Source organism: Thrips palmi, unplaced genomic scaffold (assembly GCF_012932325.1).
Source record: "Thrips palmi isolate BJ-2018 unplaced genomic scaffold, TpBJ-2018v1 HiC_scaffold_3, whole genome shotgun sequence".
NCBI lineage: Eukaryota > Metazoa > Arthropoda > Insecta > Thysanoptera > Thripidae > Thrips > Thrips palmi.
In genome coordinates this window covers 13280739-13299715 of record NW_023144630.1, presented here as the reverse complement: position 1 = coordinate 13299715, position 18977 = coordinate 13280739, and the positions used below count along the sequence as shown (strand labels likewise).

Sequence of the window (18977 nt, the reverse complement as noted above, 5' to 3'; positions counted from 1 at the left end):
CTGGCGCAATGTGCAGCACGGCCAACAGCACGGCCTGCACGGCCTGCAGCACGGCCTGCAACACGGCCTCCAGCACGGCCTGCAGCATGGCCTGCAGCACGGCCAGCAGAACGGCCTGCAGCATGGCCTCCAGCACGGCCTGCAGCACGGCCTGCAGCACGGCCTGCAGCACGGCCTGGAGCACGGCCTCCAGCACGGCCTGCAGCACGGCCTGCAGCACGGCCTGCAGCACGGCCTGCAGCACGGCCTCCAGCACGGCCTCCAGCACGGCCTGCATCTTGGCCTGCAGTACGGCCTGCAGCACGGCCTGCTGCACGGCCTGCAGCACGGCCTGCAGCACGGCCTGCAGCACGGCCTGCAGCACGGCCTGCAGCACGGCCTGCAGCACGGCCTGCAGCACGGCCTGCAGCACGGCCTGCAGCACGGCCTGCAGCACGGCCTGCAGCACGGCCCGCAGCACGGCCTCCAGCACGGCCTGCATCACGGCCTGCATGGTCACCGCCCGCACCGTGCGCCCACACTGCTGCTAGCTTGGCCGCTGACTCGGCGACATTGCTTCCACGCCGAGTATGGCCTTGGTGAGTCTTATGCGGCCCCCGGTCGCCACGATCACTCGACACTACTGCTGTCTCTCTCGCACCTTATCCTGTTCCACACACAGCGGAACGCGGGGCGGGGCAGGAGGGGTGAGGCGGTTGGGGCCATGCAGGGCTGGCAGGGCCACTCCAGCCCTCCCTCGTGGCACTCCAGGGGCCGACGGGGCCCGGCTAGTCCTCCAACAAGTGGGCGTCGCACCCCGACCTCCTAATAGCCTGGTGCGAAGGGAAACGTCACAGCATTGCAATGACAGCTCTGAAGCTGTCTGAAGCTGAAGCTCTGAAGCGAATTCTGCGAGGTTTGAAAGTCTAACAAGGTGGTGTTCAGAGCTGTCCAAATCCTAAACGGTGCACAGTGGGCTAGAAGACCGGTGGAGGCGGCCAAAATTCTAGAGGCGTTTTGAGCTCCAGAGTCGCTAAGCGCGACTCGAACCGAGCGTGTGACCCCACCAATGGATTCGTCGTTCGGAGAGCAATCCATTGTAGGGGTCACTCGTTCGGTTCGAGTCCCATTAAGCGAATCTGGAGCTGAAAACGCGTCCGGAGTTTCGACCGCCTCCACTGCCTTCTGGCCCACAGTGCGGTGCGCAGAGCAAGTTGCGTCTCTGAAGGGAACGCTAAAGGGGAGTGTCCTAAATACGCTCCAGGTGGTGTTTTTTTTTTTTTTTTTCAAAATTGACCTAAAGTTTGAGACAACCGTTTTTTCTCGGGACGTTGCAGCTTGGCTGGTGAGCCGGGACGATACCAGATTGGCACGAAAAAGGGTTTTTGACGATTCATTATGCAAAAAAGAAGCGCGCGATACTCTATCCACGCAGTGCTCCGTAAACTTTGCTACAATCTCAAGCAGCTGTCAAACTTTGAGCCTGGTGTTAGAAGGGGAACGTCCCTAAACGAGGGCGCAAAAATGGCTCGTGACGCCGAAACGGCCACATCATTGCTCGGCAAGCGGAGCCTAGGGGCACGTTTTTGGCGAATAATTTTGCCTTACTGATGCAAGCTAGACTCTTTCCGCGCAGTGCGCGGTAAACAATGCGACAATCACAAGCAAACGTCAAATTTTGACTCCGGCAGGGGCTAGGGAACGTCCCGCGGGCGCCAGCCCTTCGCCAAGCGTTCAGGCGGCGCATTCAACAAGAAATTGTTGATTATGTTTCATACCAGGTTGGACCTCCAGGGAGGTTCTCAAACTGCCTCTCTCCGCTCCTCTCTGCTCCTCTCTGCCCCTCCCTGCCCCTCTCTGCCCCTCTCTGCTCCTCTCCGCTCCTTTCTGCCCCTCTCCGCCCCTCTCCGCCCCTCTCCGCCCCTCTCCGCCCCTCTCCGCTCCTCTCTGCCCCTCTCCGCCCCTCTCCGCCCCTCTCTGCCTCTCTCCGCTCCTCTCTGCCCCTCTCCGCCCCTCTCCGCCCCTCTCCGCCCCTCTCCGCCCCTCTCTGCCCCTCTCTGCCCCTCTCCGCCCCTCTCCGCCCCTCTCGCCTCTCTCGCCCTCTCCGCCCCTCTCCGCCCCTCTCCGCCCCTCTCCGCCCCTCTCCGCCTCCTCTCTGCCCCTCTCCGCCCTCTCCGCCCCTCTCCGCCCCTCTCCGCCCCTCTCCGCCCCTCTCCGCCCCTCTCCGCCCATCTCTGCCCCTCTCCGCTCCTCTCTGCCACGCTCTCTCCAGCAAACTGCTTCACGCTCCGCACGCCCACCTAAGCGTCGCCACCCTGCACCTGTATGACAGTCTTGCGAGGGCCGACGCAGAGCACAGCGCTGCAGTGCTGATTGCAGTGTCGTTGTGGTTTGGCCGTCCCCTTGAATCCTTGGAGGGGGTAGCGGTGGGGGACACGAGCCTCAGCCGGACCAGCCGGCGGGCAGTGTTTCATTGTTCTGCAGCTACCTGCCGCACGCGCCATTTGCACTGTACCGTGGAGAGGTGTGGGAGTGGCGACTGCGAGGCGCGCCCTGCCACCCCGCCATGCCGCCCCGCCCTGCCGCCCCGCCATGCTGCCCGCCCCGCCCTGCCGCCCCGCCATGCCGCCCCGCCCTGCCGCCCGCCCCGCCCTGCCGCCCCGCCCTGCCGCCCCGCCATGCCGCCCCGCCATGCTGCCCCGCCTCCCGGAGACAGGCTGCACGCGGCGGGCCTGCGAAGCCACGCCCAGTAGTGCGAACCTTGTTGGACGCGTTCGACCGGCGTGGCCTCGTGGCAGCCCGTCACGTCGTGCTCGGCGGAGTGAGAAGTCATTGGCCAATAGGAGGCCACCAGCCGCGGCTGCACACCGCTGGCAGCGAACGGCGCTCGCAACCAAGTGGTGCGCAGACGCCGTGCCACGCCGTGCCGGGCCAAGTCCAAGACGAGAGTAAGCACCGTTTTTTGCGCTACGCTCGTGGTAGTAATAAAATAGTATTATTTTAGGGACATTATTGTTAGAATGTAGGCAGCGAGGGGGCAACCACATTGGATGTTTAGTGAAATACGATTTTTAAAGGCTAAAGATTTCATCGGATTTCGCAAGATTTTAACCGATATTCCACCTAAAACTAGCTTGTTTTTGGCCTTTTGTGGGGGCAAGATCTCAGATTTCCCAGCGATTTCTAGCGCTAAGGGGACACAATATTTCTAGGGTGGTTGCCGCCTCGGCCTGCCCCCTCGGCCTGGCGCCTGACCGTTCCTCTCGTCGCTCTGTCTCTCTCGCACCGGCCTGCGGGACGGCCCGCGAGTGCGAGAGAGAGAGAGAGAGAGAGAGCGATCCGTCGGAATGAGGCGGCTGGCTGCGGGACCTGCGGGTCGACCGCTCTTTCGGAGGGCTTTCTCGCTCCGTGCTCCGCGCGACAAGGACGTGGAAACGGTGCCCTTTCCTCCCGACGGCCGGCCTGCCCGTGGCAGACTGATCGCTCTGTCTCTCTCGCACCCGTGCGGGACGCCCAATGAGTGCGACAGAGACAGAGTGACGACTCTCGGAATCAGTCTGTTGGCCGGCAGCCTGCAGTGCTGCAGTTGTCCGGCCGGCCAGACAAACAGCAGTGGAAACTGGAAGAGGACAGTGGCGATCCAGAGTCCGCCCAGAGAGGGGGGGGAGGGCAAAGTAGAACTTTTTGCCTACCTACAGGGGCAAAGTGGTGCTTTTTGACCTACCCTTCAGGCGGCTACCTAGGGGTAAAGGGGGGGGGCAATTGTCCTCTCCCCCCCCCCAGTGGATCCGCGCTCGAGAGAAGTTTCGCCAGAAAAACGTTCGGGCAAGGCTTCCCCCCCCCCCACCCCTCTCTTTCCTTGATCCATGCAAGTAAAACGGCGTGTGACGGCCTGGTGTCGGCGTGCCAGCCAGGTGTCAGCAAGATGTTGGCCCTCTAGCGGCCCGCTGCTGTCAGATGCAGCGTGCGACGCGATTATGCAGGCGACCCGCACTGCGCGGGGGCGTGTCGCGCCTGCGCAGCATCCACCCTTGTTGCACTCACCGAACCGGCGTCGCCCTCTCTTTTACAGGACAAGAGCACCTTTATCGTCTTTATCAACCAACGCCATCAGTATTGTGTCGCATCACTGACCAGCACGGGCCAGCACTGGGCCCCAGCCACGCGTTTAGGAATTAAACTACCCATTGCGGCCAACGCCTTTTTATCATCGCCACGCGTCGCAGTAGCGTGTCTCTGTCGCACCCACGCGGTCTGCCTTCCAAAACGCTAACAAGAGACAGCCCTGCTGGACCTCGACGAGCGCGACGCGGCCAGCGTGCACAGCACGGACTCCAGAATGGCCTGCAGCACGGCCTGTAGCACGGCCTGCATCTTGGCCTGCAGTACGGCCTGCAGCACGGCCTGCAGCACGGCCTGCAGCACGGCCTGCAGCACGGCCTGCATCTTGGCCTGCAGCACGGCCTGCAGCACGGCCTGCATCTTGGCCTGCAGTACGGCCTGCAGCACGGCCTGCAGCACGGCCTGCAGCACGGCCTGCAGCACGGCCTGCAGCACGGCCTGCTGCACGGCCTGCAGCACGGCCTGCAGCACGGCCTGCAGCACGGCCTGCAGCACGGCCTGCAGCACGGCCTGCAGCACGGCCTGCAGCACGGCCTGCAGCACGGCCTGCAGCACGGCCTGCAGCACGGCCTGCAGCACGGCCTGCAGCACGGCCTGCAGCACGGCCTGCAGCACGGCCTGCAGCACGGCCTGCAGCACGGCCTGCAGCACGGCCTGCAGCACGGCCTGCAGCACGGCCTGCATGGTCACCGCCCGCACCGTGCGCCCACACTGCTGCTAGCTTGGCCGCTGACTCGGCGACATTGCTTCCACGCCGAGTATGGCCTTGGTGAGTCTTATGCGGCCCCCGGTCGCCTCGATCACTCGACACTACTGCTGTCTCTCTCGCACCTTATCCTGTTCCACACACAGCGGAACGCGGGGCGGAGCAGGAGGGGCGGGGCAGGAGGGGTGAGGCGGTTGGGGCCATGCAGGGCCGGCAGGGCCACTCCAGCCCTCCCTCGTGGCACTCCAGGGGCCGCCGGAGCCCGGCCGGCTAGTCCTCCAACAAGTGGGCGTCGCACCCCGACCTCCTAATAGCCTGGTGCGAAGGGAAACGTCACAGCATTGCAATGACAGCTCGCCACCAACGTCGTGGTGGTTGTTGACCGCCCGGCCGCGACCTCGCCCCCAGCCCTGTGCGGTAGGGCTGGGCGGTTCAGACATTTCCGAACCGGTTTCCGGTTCACCAAAAAACCTTTTTCCGAACCGGTATACCGGTTCAGTGAAAAAAACCGGTATTTTCCACCAAACCGGTTTTTTCAACCGAACCGGCTCTTTAAAAGCATCAAAAAACAAGTAACTTCATCGGTAAAAGCTCTACAGCTGGTACACTTATTGTTAATTCTTCAAATTTCAGTGAAAATCACTAGTATGCGCTAAAATATGCCGTAATTTTTCCTTGACCGCCCTTGACTTACTTGAAATGGACCAATTACAAGTACTTGAGCCACGGTTCGTCGGTTTACCGGTAAAACTTCTGTATTCGGTGAACCGGTTCAGTTCCTTGGTCTGAACCGGCAGGCCGGTTCTTGAAAAAACCGAACCTGCGAACCGGTATACCGGAAAACCGCCCAGCCCTACTGCGCGGCACTGCGCATCACCGACCAGCATGGACCAGCAGTGACCAACACGGACCAGCACTGCGCCCCAGCCGCGCTTTTAGTAGCCGGTGTGATTCAAATGGCCCTGCACTTTTTCCGCATGCAATGCCGCTATGCGCATCGATAGTTAGGGCCAAAAGGAACGTTTTGACCCGCAGACGCATTTTCTTATCCCTAAGGAAAAAAGTTATGAAGCGTTAAATTTAACATGGCGCCTTACGGGAATTTCGGGCAGACAACCCGCAGCGCAGGGCGGTTTTCACGTTGCGACCGCGAGTTTGGCCCAAAAGTGCAATTTGCAGTTGAAATTTTCAGCGTTGTTTAACAAGGGGCCAGTGATCACGTTGCCGTCGAGCACCTGTCCAAATTGTGACTAAAGCGAATTCTGCGAGGTCTGAAAGTCTAAGACCCTCAAAGCCGTCCAAATCCTAAACGGTGCACAGTGGGCCAGAAGACCGGGGGAGGCGGTCAAAACTCTAGACGCGTTTTGAGCTCCAGAGTCGCTAAGCGGGACTCGAACCGAGCGTGTGACCACACCAATGGATTCGTCGTTCGGAGAGCAATCCATTGGAGGGGTCACTTGTTCGGTTCGAGTCCAATTTAGCGACCCTGGAGCTGAAAACGCGTCCGGTGTTTTGACCGCCTTCACCGCCTTCTGGCCCACAGTGCAGTGCGCAGCAGAACAAATTGCGTCTTCGGCGGAAACAATAGAATGGAGTGTCCTGAACACGCTCCAGGAGGTCGATTTTTCAAATTTGACCTAGAGTTTGAGGTAATTGTCTTTTTTCGGGACGTTGCAGCTTGGCCGGCGAGCCGGGACGGTACCAAACTGGCACGAACAAGGGTTTTTGACGACAAATATTGCAAAACAGAAGCGCACAAGACTCTTTCCACGCAGTGCTCCGTAAACTTTGCTACAATCTCAAGCAACTGTCACATTTTGAGCCTGGTGTTGGAAGGGGAACGTCCCTAAACGAGGGCGCAAAAATGGCTCGTGGCGCCGGAACGGCCACCGCACTGCTCGGCGAGCGGAGCGTAGGGGCACGTTTTGGCGAATAATTGTGCGTTACCGAAGCAAGCTAGACTATTTCCGCGCAGTGCACGGTAAACAATGCGACAATCACAAGCAAACGTCAAATTTTGACTTCGGCGGGGGCCGGGGAACGTCCCTAAATGAGGGCGGAAAAACGGGTCGGGACTCCGAAATGAGCAAATTTTGCCGCCCCGCTCGGTGCGGCCTGGGCCTGCGGGCACGTTTTTTTTGTAAATGTCTGTGCGTTGCCGAACCAAGCTAGAGTCATTCCGCGCAGTGCGAGCTGAACTTAAAATGCTTTAGGAGCTGTTGTCCACCTCCTAATTTCGGGACGTTCCCGGGCCCCCACCGGGCTCAAAATTTGATATTTGGTTTTGATTGTGGCAAAGTTTATCGCACACTGTGCAGAAAGACTCTAGCTTGCTTCGGTAACGCACAATTATTCGCCAAAACGTGCCCCTACGCTCCGCTCGCCGAGCAGTGCGGTGGCCGTTCCGGCGCCACGAGCCATTTTTGCGCCCTCGTTTAGGGACGTTCCCCTTCCAACACCAGGCTCAAAATGTGACAGTTGCTTGAGATTGTAGCAAAGTTTACGGAGCACTGCGTGGAAAGAGTCTTGTGCGCTTGTTTTTTGCAACATTTATCGTCAAAAACCCTTATTATTACCAATCTGGTACCGTCCCGGCTCGCCAGCCGAGCTGCAACGTCCCGAAAAAAGACAATTACCTTAAACTCCAGGTCAAATTTGACCTCCTGGAGCGTGTTGAGGACACTCGACTCTATTGTTCCCGCCGAAGACGCAATTTGTTCTGCTGCGCACCGTTAATAATTTGGACGGATTTGACCACCACCTTGTTAAATTTCCCGTTCTTTGTACTTTGAGACCTCGCAGAATCCGCTTCAGTCACAATTTCGACAAGTGCTCGACGGCAACGCGATCTTTGGCCCCTTCTTAAGCGACCCTGAAAATTTGGTTCGGAAATTCCAATTGGAAGTTGCACTTTTGGGCCAAAACTCGTGGCCGCAACGCGAATACCGCCACCCGTCGGTCTGTCCCTCTCGCATCTCCTCCGTGTTCCAGAGAGACAGCTGGCCAAACAAGTCACGGATATGCGGTTCTTTGCACACAGACACGAAACTCACCTGGACTTCGCCGAATACGTCTTCCGGGCAGCCGGGCACGCCTTCAAAGTCACAAACTACGTCGGTGTTCACTGGGCCAAGCTGGCTGGGACACTGGCGGGCCTGCCCTTGCATCGGCCCTAGCCTCCCCGGAAGGCGTAGCGCCCTGCCGCCCCCACCCCCACCACCAGCCCCACAACGCCCCCGCCTCACCACCCTCCACCACCAGCCCCACACCGCCCCCGCCCCACCACCCTCCTGAGGCGGGCACCGGCTCTTGGCCCAGCGTTCAGTACGGCGCATTTAGCAAGAAATTGTTGATTACACTGCAAACCTAACTGTCTACTAAGTACACACTTACAAATGCATGCTTGCAAGCACACACTTAAAAACGCATGCTTGGCCAAGTACACAGTTTCAAATGCATGCTTGCAAGTACACACTTACAAACGCGTGCTTAGCCAAGTACACATTCACAAATACATGCTTGCAGGTACACACTTACAAACGAATGCTTGATGCCGTGTAACTTCATGCGTCAAGCATGCGTTAGTAAGTGTGAACTTCCAAGCATGCATTTGTAACTGTGTACTTGGCCAAGCATGCGTTTTTAAGTGTCTACTTGCAAGCATGCATTTGTAACTGTGTACTTGGCCAAGCATGCGTTTGTAAGTGTGTACTTGCAAGCATGCATTTGTAAGTGTGTACTTAGTAGACAGTTAGGTTTGTAGTGTATGTTTCTTACCAGGTTTGAGCATGACTGCATACACTGCAAATCCGATGGTAAGTTTAGTTGCCGCAGTTTTGGCAAGCCGTTTCGAATGCCAAAAATTGACAAGCTTGGCGCGGAAATACTCCCCAGTGTGCCACAAGCTCATGGTGATTTTCCACCGAAGCTTGCCAAATTTTAGCAAGCAGGGGGGTATTTCCGTGCCAAGCTTGCCAGATTTTGGCATTCAAAACGGCTTGCCAAATTTGGTGTAAGCAAACCTACCACCGGACTTGCAGTGTGATGCTGCACCACGCTTGGCCCGTGAGTGCCCCTCTCCGCCCCTCTCCGCCCCTCTCCGCCCCTCTCCGCCCCTCTCTGCCCCTCTCCGCTCCTCTCTGCCCCTCTCCGCCCCTCTCCGCCCCTCTCCGCCCCTCTCCGCCCCTCTCCGCCCCTCTCCGCCCCTCTCCGCCCCTCTCTGCCCCTCTCCGCCCCTCTCCGCCCCTCTCCGCCCCTCTCCGCCCCTCTCCGCCCCTCTCCGCCCCTCTCCGCCCCTCTCCGCCCCTCTCTGCCCCTCTCCGCTCCTCTCTGCCACGCTCTCTCCAGCAAACTGCTTCACGCTCCGCACGCCCACCTAAGCGTCGCCACCCTGCACCTGTTGGACAGTCTTGCGAGGGCCGACGCAGAGCACAGCACTGCAGTGCTGATTGCAGTGTCGTTGTGGTTTGGCCGTCCCCTTGAATCCTTGGAGGGGGTAGCGGTGGGGGACACGAGCCTCAGCCGGACCAGCCGGCGGGCAGTGTTTCATTGTTCTGCAGCTACCTGCCGCACGCGCCATTTGCACTGTACCGTGGCGAGGTGTGGGAGTGGCGACTGCGAGGCGCGCCCTGCCACCCCGCCATGCCGCCCCGCCCTGCCGCCCCGCCCTGCTGCCCCGCCCCGCCCTGCCGCCCCGCCCTGCCGCCCCGCCATGCTGCCCCGCCCTGCCGCCCCGCCATGCCGCCCCGCCATGCCACCCCGCCCTGCCGCCCCGCCCCGCCCTGCCGCCCCGCCCTGCCGCCCCGCCATGCCGCCCCGCCATGCCGCCCCGCCTCCCGGAGACAGGCTGCACGCGGCGGGCCTGCGAAGCCACGCCCAGTAGTGCGAACCTTGTTGGACGCGTTCGACCGGCGTGGCCTCGTGGCAGCCCGTCACGTCGTGCTCGGCGGAGTGAGAAGTCATTGGCCAATAGGAGGCCACCAGCCGCGGCTGCACACCGCTGGCAGCGAACGGCGCTCGCAACCAAGTGGTGCGCAGACTGGGCCACCTCCGATGTGTCATGTCGTGCCGTGCCACGCCGTGCCACGCCGTGCCGGGCCGTGCCGGGCCAAGTCCAAGATGAGAGTAAGCACCGTTTTTTGCGCTACGCTCGTGGTAGTAATAAAATAGTATTATTTTAGGGACATTATTGTGGGCAGACTGTATGATTTGTAAGCAGGCGTGGCGCGAGCGCTTCCCACAGCTGCATGCTTGCTGAATCGTCCAGGTGACTGAACGCAGGCAACCTCTCCGGTAGGCGTGTCGCAAGGGTGGCCTACCCAGGAGACTGCAGGCGCGCTGCCACGCTTCAAGGGATCAACTTAGGGGCGTTCAGGGCCTAATGAGGGGGGGGGGTGCAATATCTCTACATGGCCTTACACTGAGAATGGAAGAGTCACCACAATCACCCTTTCATTGGGTAACGCACGCACCGTTGCCCAAATTTGGGTGACGGGCCCGTGGTGACCAAACTTTAGGGAGTCATAAAATCGTCGCCCAAATTTGGGTAACGTCGTCGGCGACGCCGTAAGGTCCCCGATGACGCTCTTCCGGGGCCACTACGATGACCCTATGTACGGCCCCGCGGGGTCCCAAGGCAGAGGTGAGCGACCGGACTTTTTGCTGAACCAGTTGGCGATACTCCTCGCAGACGCGGCGGGCTCAGTGATCATCGGCGGCGACTGGAACTGCGTTATGCGGGCCCAGGACACCACCGGCGTCGCCGAGCCCTGCAAAGTGCTGGCCAACGTCATCGCCGACCTGAGCCTGAAGGACGCCTGGACGCACCTGCACCCACGCGACGAGGGCTTCACGTACCGCGGGACGAGCTGCCGGTCCCGCCTGGACCGCGTCTACGTGTCGCAGCCTTCGGGGACCACCTGGCCGTCAGCGTGGACGTCGCTCTGGAGGACCCGCCGCGCGTCGCGGCTCTAGAAGTTCGACCCCATCATCCTCGTCAACCCCGCCTTCCTGCCGGCCTTCACGGAGCGCTGGCAGACCTGGCAGCGGCAGCGCGGCGACCAGGACATCGTGGAGTGGTGGGAGGCCACCAAGGCCAAAGTCCAGACGTTCTGCAAGGGTTTTACGAACCATTCCCGCCGCGATGACAGCACCATGGTTCTGTTCCTGTCTAGCTGCATCAACGAGATCGCAGCGAGGCTCTACGGCCGTGACGGGGACCAGGAGGAGCTGCAGCAGCGAGACCGTGACGCTGCACCACCTCGCCGCCGCGCTGCGCCGGCGCGTCCACGTTGTCATCGGGCACCTGCGAGACGGCCAGCGCGACGTCGCCACCGAGTCCGCCGCCATCGCCAACATGGTACACTACGTGGATGTCTTTGCCGCACCAGCGCCTCATCGTCAGGCAACCCAACGCGCGCCCGGAGGGGTGCCTACCCGCCAGGCGATTGCGATTGCGATTAACGGCTGGACCACAAGTGATCGTCTGCCTTTCGGGCCCGCCCTGTCATGTCGGTGATTCACCAGCACGTGACGGGGCGTCCCTACTGAGAGGAGTGGTTTTCTCGGTAGACCGGGTACTGTGAGTGACCTGAGGCCAGTGACTTTGTTGAATGTGGATGGGAAAGTGTTCTGTAGAGCGGTCGCGACGCGGATGAAGGACATGCAGTGCCGGATCCTCCACCCCATGCAAGTGCAGCCAGGACCAGGATGCACCAGGACGCTGCAGGGCGCGCTCGCCGACGTGAGGGACGCCATCAGCATCGCGGAGCACACCAAGACCCCCCTGTGCGTGGCGGCCCTCGACATCTCCGGGGCCTTCAACAACCTCAGGCACTCGTTCTTGTGGGCGGCACTCCGTCGGCACGGCGTCGAGGAGGGCGTCATCGAGTTGATCCAGAGCGCCACCACCAGCGTGCTCGTCAACGGCGTGCTCACCGAGGCCATCGACATCGAGAGCAGCATCCGGCAGGGCTGCCCTCTCAGCGTGCTGCTCTACTGCATCGCGAGCGCAGCGCTCGTCAAGGCCCCGGACGCCCGCCTGCAGGGGCTGGAGCTAGAGGGAGGACGGCTCGCCGCGTTCGCCTACGACACCGTCGCCTTGCTGCGTGGAGAGCGGGACGTCGCCGTGCTGCAGGACTTCGGGGCCGAGGCGGGGCTCGCCGTCAACCCGGCCAAGTCCATGGCGTCGCGCTGCCGTTCCCCGTCGTGAAGGAGGCCAAGACCGTGAAAACGATAGTAGTGAGCCGCATCCAGATGAGAGTAAGCACCGTTTATTGCGCTACGCTGGCAATAAAAATAAAATGGTATTATTTTAGAGACATTATTGTTAGAGTGTGGGCAGACTGTATAATTTGTAAGGAGGCTTCGCGAGAGCACTACCCGAAGTTGCATTCTCGCTAAATCGGCCAGGGGGCTGAACGCAGGCAACCTCTCCGGTAGACGTGTCGCAAGGGTTGCCTACCCAGGACACTGCAGGGGCGCTGCCAGGTCATGGCCTTACGAGAAGGAAATGTCAATATTGGTGCTTTTGGGTACTGCGCCGCAGCGGCGCGCCGAGAGTGAGCGCATACGGCCTCATGAAGAAAGCAAACCACTGTGCTTTTCTGGCCTCATGGTGGTGGAGCGCGCGCCGAGAGTGAGCCCATACGGCCTCATGAAGAAAGCAAACCACTGTGCTTTTCTGGCCTCACGATGGTAGAGCGCGCGCCGAGAGTGAGCCTATACGGCCTCATGGAGAAAGCAGACCACTGTGCTTTTCTGGCCTCATAATTGCCCCAACCAACGCACGTCCAAAACCCGGCGCTCGATACATAACTGAAACATAAGAAGAAAAGGGCGCGCCGAGAGTGAGCCCATACGGCCTCATGAAGAAAGCAAACTAATGTGCTTTTCTGGCCTCATGATAAAGGAGCGCTCTACCATCTGAGCTACACCCCCTCACATGTGCGGGACGGCCGCCGCTGCTCTTGTCTTCTGACAAATGCGCCCGCCATGACTTGACGCGCTGGGCGCCGTGTCCCTGATCCACCCCTGATGATGATGAAGCGCGCGCCGAGAGTGGGCCCATACGGCCTCATGAAGAAAGCAGACCACTGTGCTTTTCTGGCCTCACGATGGTGGAGCGCGCGCCGAGAGTGAGCCCCTACGGCCTCATGAAGAAAACAGACCACTGTGCTTTTTGGCCTCACGATGGTGGAGCGCGCGCCGAGAGTGGGCCCCTACGGCCTCATGAAGAAAGCAGACCACTGTGCTTTTCTGGCCTCACGATGGTGGAGCGCGCGCCGGGGGAGTGAGCCCATACGGCCTCATGAAGAAAACAGACCACTGTGCTTTTCTGGCCCCACGATGGTGGAGCGCGCGCCGAGAGTGAGCCCATACGGCCTCATGAAGAAAGCAGAAACTGGCTTTTCTGGCCCCACGATTTGGGGGAGCGCGCGCCGAGAGTGGGCCCATACGGCCCATGAAAGAAAGCAGACCCCTGTGCTTTTTGGCCTCACGATGGTGGAGCGCGCGCCGAGAGTGAGCCCCAAAGGCCCCCCATGAAGAAAGCAGACCCCTGTTTTTCTGGCCTCACGATGGTGGAGCGCGCGCCGAGAGTGGGCCCCTACGGCCTCATGAAGAAAGCAGACCACTGTGCTTTTCTGGCCTCACGATGGGGGAGCGCGCCCCCGAGAGTGGGCCCCTACGGCCTCATGAAGAAAGCAAACACTGTGCTTTTCTGGCCCCATGTGATGGGAAACGTTTCCATCTACGAACAACAGATGCTTTCCCCCCCTCGCGTGCGTGACGAGGACGCCGTAGCCGTTCCCACTGGCCGTAAATTTTATCAGCACACATGCTAGATGCACTCGTCGTCGGTCCCGTGGGGGAACGGATAACGCGTTGACTACGGATCAGAAGATTCCAGGTTCGAATCCTGGAGGACGGGATGGCTCTCCTTTTTATTCATCTCCACACGCCCTTTTTTTGACCGCGCCAGTGCGTGTGCGCGCACTCGGGAGGAGCTCGGGGCTCACCTTTTCGGGCCTGCCGCTAGGTGGCTCCACCGTCCAAAGACGGGGGCGAGACGCGTCCTTTCCAGGCCCGCTCCGAGGCAGCACAGCATCAGCCCAGCACCGGCCTTGGTACCACGTCATCGTGAAAACTATTGCCATCGGCCTGTGTCACAGCCGGGTCAGCGGGGTGGAAAGGCAGCCACTGGCAGACCCCCTCGGAGGGTGCGCGGGGCGCGAACGATGTGCCCGGGCGCCGCACAGCGGTATATTGCAGTGCGCCGCGCGCCCTGCCCTTGTACTCGCTTCGGCGGAAACATATACTAAAATTGGAACGATACAGAGAAGATTAGCATGGCCCCTGCGCAAGGATGACACGAAAAATCGTGAAGCGTTCCACATTTTTTACCGTTTGCGTGAGAGGCCGCCTTCTCACTGGGCCCCAGTCGTCTTCGCCTTTGCGGCACATCACAGTGCGACGAGAAGCGACCACCTCCCGAACCGCCGGCCTCATCAGCATCGGTGGTTCAGTGGTAGAATCTCGCCTGCCACGCGGGGGGCCCCGGGGTTCGATTCCCGGCCGATGAAATTTTTGTCGCCAGCCGACTCAAATGGATCAAGACACGGCGTCGGCGCAGGCGACGAGACACTTGGAGCTGTGAAGTGGGGGCGCATTATAAACCGGCCCCCGTGGCGCATGGTTAGCGCGTTCGGCTTTTAAACCGAAAGGTTGGTGGTTCGCCCCCCACCCGGGGGCGCGTCTCTCTTTTGGGGGAAAGTTTCGTCGTTGCTTGCCCGCGCAGCACCGGTAGCATGGTCCAGCAGCGTGCCTCCGGGATCGGGGACCGTGTGGCCTAATGGATAAGGCGTCGGACTTCGGTCCGAAGATTGCAGGTTCGAGTCCTGTCACGGTCCCCCAAATTCTTTTGGCCAGGGGGGGAAGGGGGAAGAAATGTATTCCCCCCCGCACCCCCTTTTTTCCCTTCCTTTCTTCTCGCTTCTTCAAAAAAAGTGGCAGGGGGGATTCGAACCCCCGCCCCGAGGAGACTGGTGCCTTAAACCAGCCCTTAGACCGCTCGGCCACGCTACCCCCATGAACGGCACGGCTTACGGCGGCATTACCCATCATTCGGGGGCCCTGGTGGGAAATAGAGAGCTGACGAGAACAAAACTTGATTCCGCCCAGGGTCGAACTGGGGACCCTTTTGCGTGTTAGGCAAAATTTATAAAACCCCTACACCACGGAATCTGATGCTACGCCAACGCAGCGGCGCGAATCCCATTGCTGTATGGTGTTGTGGTCCGCTGATGCCGTCCGTGCCCCCTCGAAACGCAAAAGGAGTGCGACAGCCGGGAATCGAACCCGGGTCAACTGCTTGGAAAGGGAACTATGCTAAACCCCTACACCACTGTCGCCCGATGTGGTCGGACGGGGACGGGCCCCTGCACGCACTTGGGCTGACTGTCCCCCACTTCCGCGATGGAAACGGAAAAACATCGGTGGAAGGGGGATCCCCAAACCCACTGCAGAGACCCGCTGTAGAGGGAAGTGAGGAACCCGCCAATTTTTGGGCGTGGCGTTCACTCCTGTCAAGAGCCCCCATGGCTCAGTGGTTAGACACCGGTCTCGTAAACCGGGGGCGAGAGTTCGAATCTCTCTGGGGGCACGCCCCCCTGTTTTCCCCACCGGTTTTGGGAGCACGGGAAAAGCCCGGGGCAGTGGGGGGGTGTGGGTGGTTTGCTGCCTGTGCCGTTTACACGTATAAGAATGCGACAGCCGCGAATATCGGACCAGACGTCAAGCAGCCCCCCTGGGTCAGTGGTTAGAGCACCGGCTTGTAAACCGGGGGGCGAGAGTTCGAATCTCTCTGGGGGGACGCTGCCCCGTTTTCGCACCGGTTTTGCAGCAGGAGAACCAGCCCCGGGCCCCCCGGGGCCGTTTTTTCTACTCTTTCACGGGCGACGCTGCTCGCGGACGGCAGCCTCAGTTCGACGGGCCTCCGCCCCTCATCATCCGGGATGGTCTAGTGGTTAGGATTTCTGGCTTTCACCCCGGAGGCTCGGGTTCGATTCCCCGGGACCGGGAAATTTTTTTTGTGACAGAAAAAGGTGCTGATCTCGTCAGGTAAGCAGTGCGGGTTTCTCGGGGCGGCGACACGTGCAGCGATTCGCGACGAGTGGGGGCATAAGAGATGCCATCCTTCGAGCCGGATTTGAACCAGCGACCTATGGATACCCGCGCCAGCCCCTCGCCTACAGTCCACCCCCTCTACCAATGAGCTATCGAAGGTGCCTTGGGGCGGACCCGCGCGGCCGCGATGCGCCTCCTCGACGTCGATTGCAATCGGCGCAAGTCAGTTTGGGGCACGCTGCCCGTTCGGGGTACCTCACTCGGATTCCGTGGTGTAGCGGTTATCACGTCTGCTTCACACGCAGAAGGTCCCCGGTTCGATCCCGGGCGGGATCACGACACTCCTTTTGGACTATCGGGGCGCCGTCGGCGTGAGGACAGTTTTAGAAGTGGCTGAAACTGCAGCGAGCGCGGCACACGACTCCGTGGCGCAACGGTAGCGCGTCTGACTCCAGATCAGAAGGTTGCGTGTTCAAATCACGTCGGGGTCATGCACACGTTGCCACGTCCTTTTTCGTATTCTTTTCGAAGAACAATTCGATTTATCTTTCCTCTCTCAGCATGATGGGGAGTCGTTGCCTCCCAATCGTCGAATGTAGCCTCGGTAGCGCAGTAGGCAGCGCGTCAGTCTCATAATCTGAAGGCCGTGAGTTCGATCCTCACCCGGGGCACACCTTTTGGTCCATTCGCCCAAAAGTGCACCTTTGCACGTTGGGATCTTCGGCGGGTGGCCCAGACACACATGTCCTCGGTAGTATAGTGGTCAGTATCCCCGCCTGTCACGCGGGAGACCGGGGTTCGATTCCCCGCCGGGGAGGCAGTCTCTCTTTTGGTGCCTTTCGAATGAGTCTCATTTTACAACGACGAGCAAAAGAGATGATGGCCCATGGGGGGATCGAACCCACGACCTTCGCGTTATTAGCACGACGCTCTAACCAACTGAGCTAATGGGCCAGATGGAGAGGTGCGGCCACGGCGGAGATGATGTGATCATGTGAGAAGGGACGGGCCGAGCGCACGGAACGCCACGTTATCGGCAAGCCGTGTCACCAGCCTGCACATGAGCCGAAATAGCTCAGTTGGGAGAGCGTTAGACTGAAGATCTAAATGTCCCCGTTCAATCCCGGGTTTCGGCAGCCTTCTTTTCCTTTTCGATTTCCGTTCCCCGGCCTATCGTTCAAACCACCTAGTTTGTGTTAAATGAAAGAAAAATACTTGGCCGGTAGAGAAGAAAAGAAAGGTGTGGACTGCCGTGACCAGGATTCGAACCTGGGTTATCGCGGCCACAACGCGAGGTACTAACCACTATACGATCACGGCTGTCCCGTCCACATGCTGAGCCCCGGCCACGGAGAGCTTCTGTATTATCAACGGGGCATCCTGAAAGACGACGCCGCCGCCATACCAACAAAAGAACGAACGAACGAACGAACGAACGAACGAACGAACGAACGAGAACAAACCCTAACAACCCTAACAACAACCCAACCAACCAACCCAACCCCAAAACCAACCCCAAACCAACCAACCCAACCCAACCCAACCCAACCTAACCCAACCTAACCCACTCCAACCCAACCCAACCCAAAGCAAAAAGAAAAAGAAGGTGGTGTGGCTGTGAGACGAGCCGGGCCGCGGAGAGGGCGCCACTCTCGGACGCGATCCCACCTGCCGCTCGCCACGGGACTTTTGGCTGCTGAGCGGATCCCCCCTGACCCGGTTCGCCCCTCCTTAGCGAAACCTGGCCTCCAGACCGGACTCCTCCGGGGAGGCCATGTTGATGGCGAGCCCAGTGCGGACGTCCAGGTCACCATGGAGCCCAAGCCGCGGTTGCACCCCGGCCCGCCGCCATCCTCACCTTCCAGCCTCCGGGTCGCCGGATTACAGGGGTGCGCCACCAGCCCCCAGCTGAGCGACGTCGCGTCCCGGATCGCCTCCGCCGCCGCCCACACCGGCCCCTTTTCATTCCGTTGCATCTCTCTCCTTCTCTTTCCATTCACCAATTTTGGTGTCTGTCTTCCTCGTGCGGCGCCATGGAGGCAGCGTGGCCGAGTGGTCTAAGGCGCCCGGTTTTAGGCACCGGTCTCATCGAGGCGTGGGTTCGAATCCCACCGCTGTCATTATGGTATTCTTTTATTCCTCCCAAACGAATGGATCACACGGTGGAAAAGTTTTCTGGTTTTTCCAGGAAGCCTGTGTGGTGGGAAGACAATAGCAAAGTTTCTGGGAAGACCAGGAACCTGTTTACCTTATTACCGCGAACCCTTCCACTGGAACCATGCCACCCCATCCTGCAGTGCCTGCTTGGGTGCCCAAGTGCATTGGTGCTCTTCCTCGCTACTTGTAGTGGCACTACGGCTCCGTCCTCGCACCTTCCCAAACCCGGGTAGCTCAGTCGGTAGAGCATTGGACTTTTAATCCAAGGGTCGTGGGTTCAAGTCCCCCGTCGGGCGTCTGCCTTTTGCGTGTTTTTCCGTTTCCGTGTCACTAGGCGACAAAGTTGGACCATTTCGATTCGAGATGGGCCCGAGCCGGGCACAGGGCGGTCGGGGCCGGCAACCCGCCGCTTGCAGGCAGGCGCAGGTCGGAAAGAGAGAGCCACTAGGCGTGGCGCGAAGCTCCGGTTTTGCCAACGACCATACCACGCTGGGCCACGGTTCCCCCGCACACCAAGGTTAAGCAGCGGGGTGCGGTTGTACCTGGTGGGTGGACCGCCTTGAACCCGCCGTGGCTCTTTTTGGGCCCTTTTAGGCGCGGTCAGAAGGAAGGGCCCTGTGCGTGCCCCGAAGCCCCTTTCGCCAACGGACCAAACCACGCGGGCCACGGTTCCCCGCAACCAAGTTAAGCAGCGGGGGTGCGGTTTGTACCTGGGGGGACCGCCTGGGAACCCGCAGCCTGGGATTTTTTGGGCCCCTTTTGGGGGTCGGAAAAGGAAACAGTCTGGCCGAACTGGGTTTGCCAAAACCAACCCCCTGGGCCAAAATTCCCTTCCCCCACGGGGGGAAAAAGCAGCGGGGGGGTTGACCTGGGTGGGTGGGCCCAAAAC

The 18977-nt window shown here is 60.2% G+C and overlaps 11 non-coding genes across 11 annotated transcripts; 9 read left to right on the top strand and 2 right to left on the bottom strand.

The window, feature by feature from the left end:
* Window positions 1-14104: 14104 nt before the first annotated feature.
* On the top strand, window positions 14105-14206 carry LOC117648708. Its single transcript, XR_004587943.1, has one exon. It is a non-coding gene; the product is annotated as a U6 spliceosomal RNA (small nuclear RNA).
* A 1190-nt stretch (window positions 14207-15396) lies between these two features.
* Window positions 15397-15467, top strand: Trnat-cgu. The gene has a single exon. It is a non-coding gene; the product is annotated as a tRNA-Thr (tRNA).
* Window positions 15468-16194: 727 nt separating this feature from the next.
* Trnav-cac lies at window positions 16195-16267 on the top strand. The gene has a single exon. It is a non-coding gene; the product is annotated as a tRNA-Val (tRNA).
* Window positions 16268-16350: 83 nt separating this feature from the next.
* On the top strand, window positions 16351-16422 carry Trnaw-cca. Its single transcript has one exon. It is a non-coding gene; the product is annotated as a tRNA-Trp (tRNA).
* Window positions 16423-16529: 107 nt separating this feature from the next.
* On the top strand, window positions 16530-16602 carry Trnam-cau. The gene has a single exon. It is a non-coding gene; the product is annotated as a tRNA-Met (tRNA).
* Window positions 16603-16676: 74 nt separating this feature from the next.
* Trnad-guc lies at window positions 16677-16748 on the top strand. Its single transcript has one exon. It is a non-coding gene; the product is annotated as a tRNA-Asp (tRNA).
* A 63-nt stretch (window positions 16749-16811) lies between these two features.
* Window positions 16812-16885, bottom strand: Trnai-aau. Its single transcript has one exon. It is a non-coding gene; the product is annotated as a tRNA-Ile (tRNA).
* Window positions 16886-16995: 110 nt separating this feature from the next.
* Window positions 16996-17067, top strand: Trnaf-gaa. Its single transcript has one exon. It is a non-coding gene; the product is annotated as a tRNA-Phe (tRNA).
* Window positions 17068-17179: 112 nt separating this feature from the next.
* Window positions 17180-17251, bottom strand: Trnah-gug. Its single transcript has one exon. It is a non-coding gene; the product is annotated as a tRNA-His (tRNA).
* A 718-nt stretch (window positions 17252-17969) lies between these two features.
* On the top strand, window positions 17970-18051 carry Trnal-uag. The gene has a single exon. It is a non-coding gene; the product is annotated as a tRNA-Leu (tRNA).
* A 260-nt stretch (window positions 18052-18311) lies between these two features.
* On the top strand, window positions 18312-18384 carry Trnak-uuu. The gene has a single exon. It is a non-coding gene; the product is annotated as a tRNA-Lys (tRNA).
* The last annotated feature ends 593 nt before the right edge of the window (window positions 18385-18977 follow it).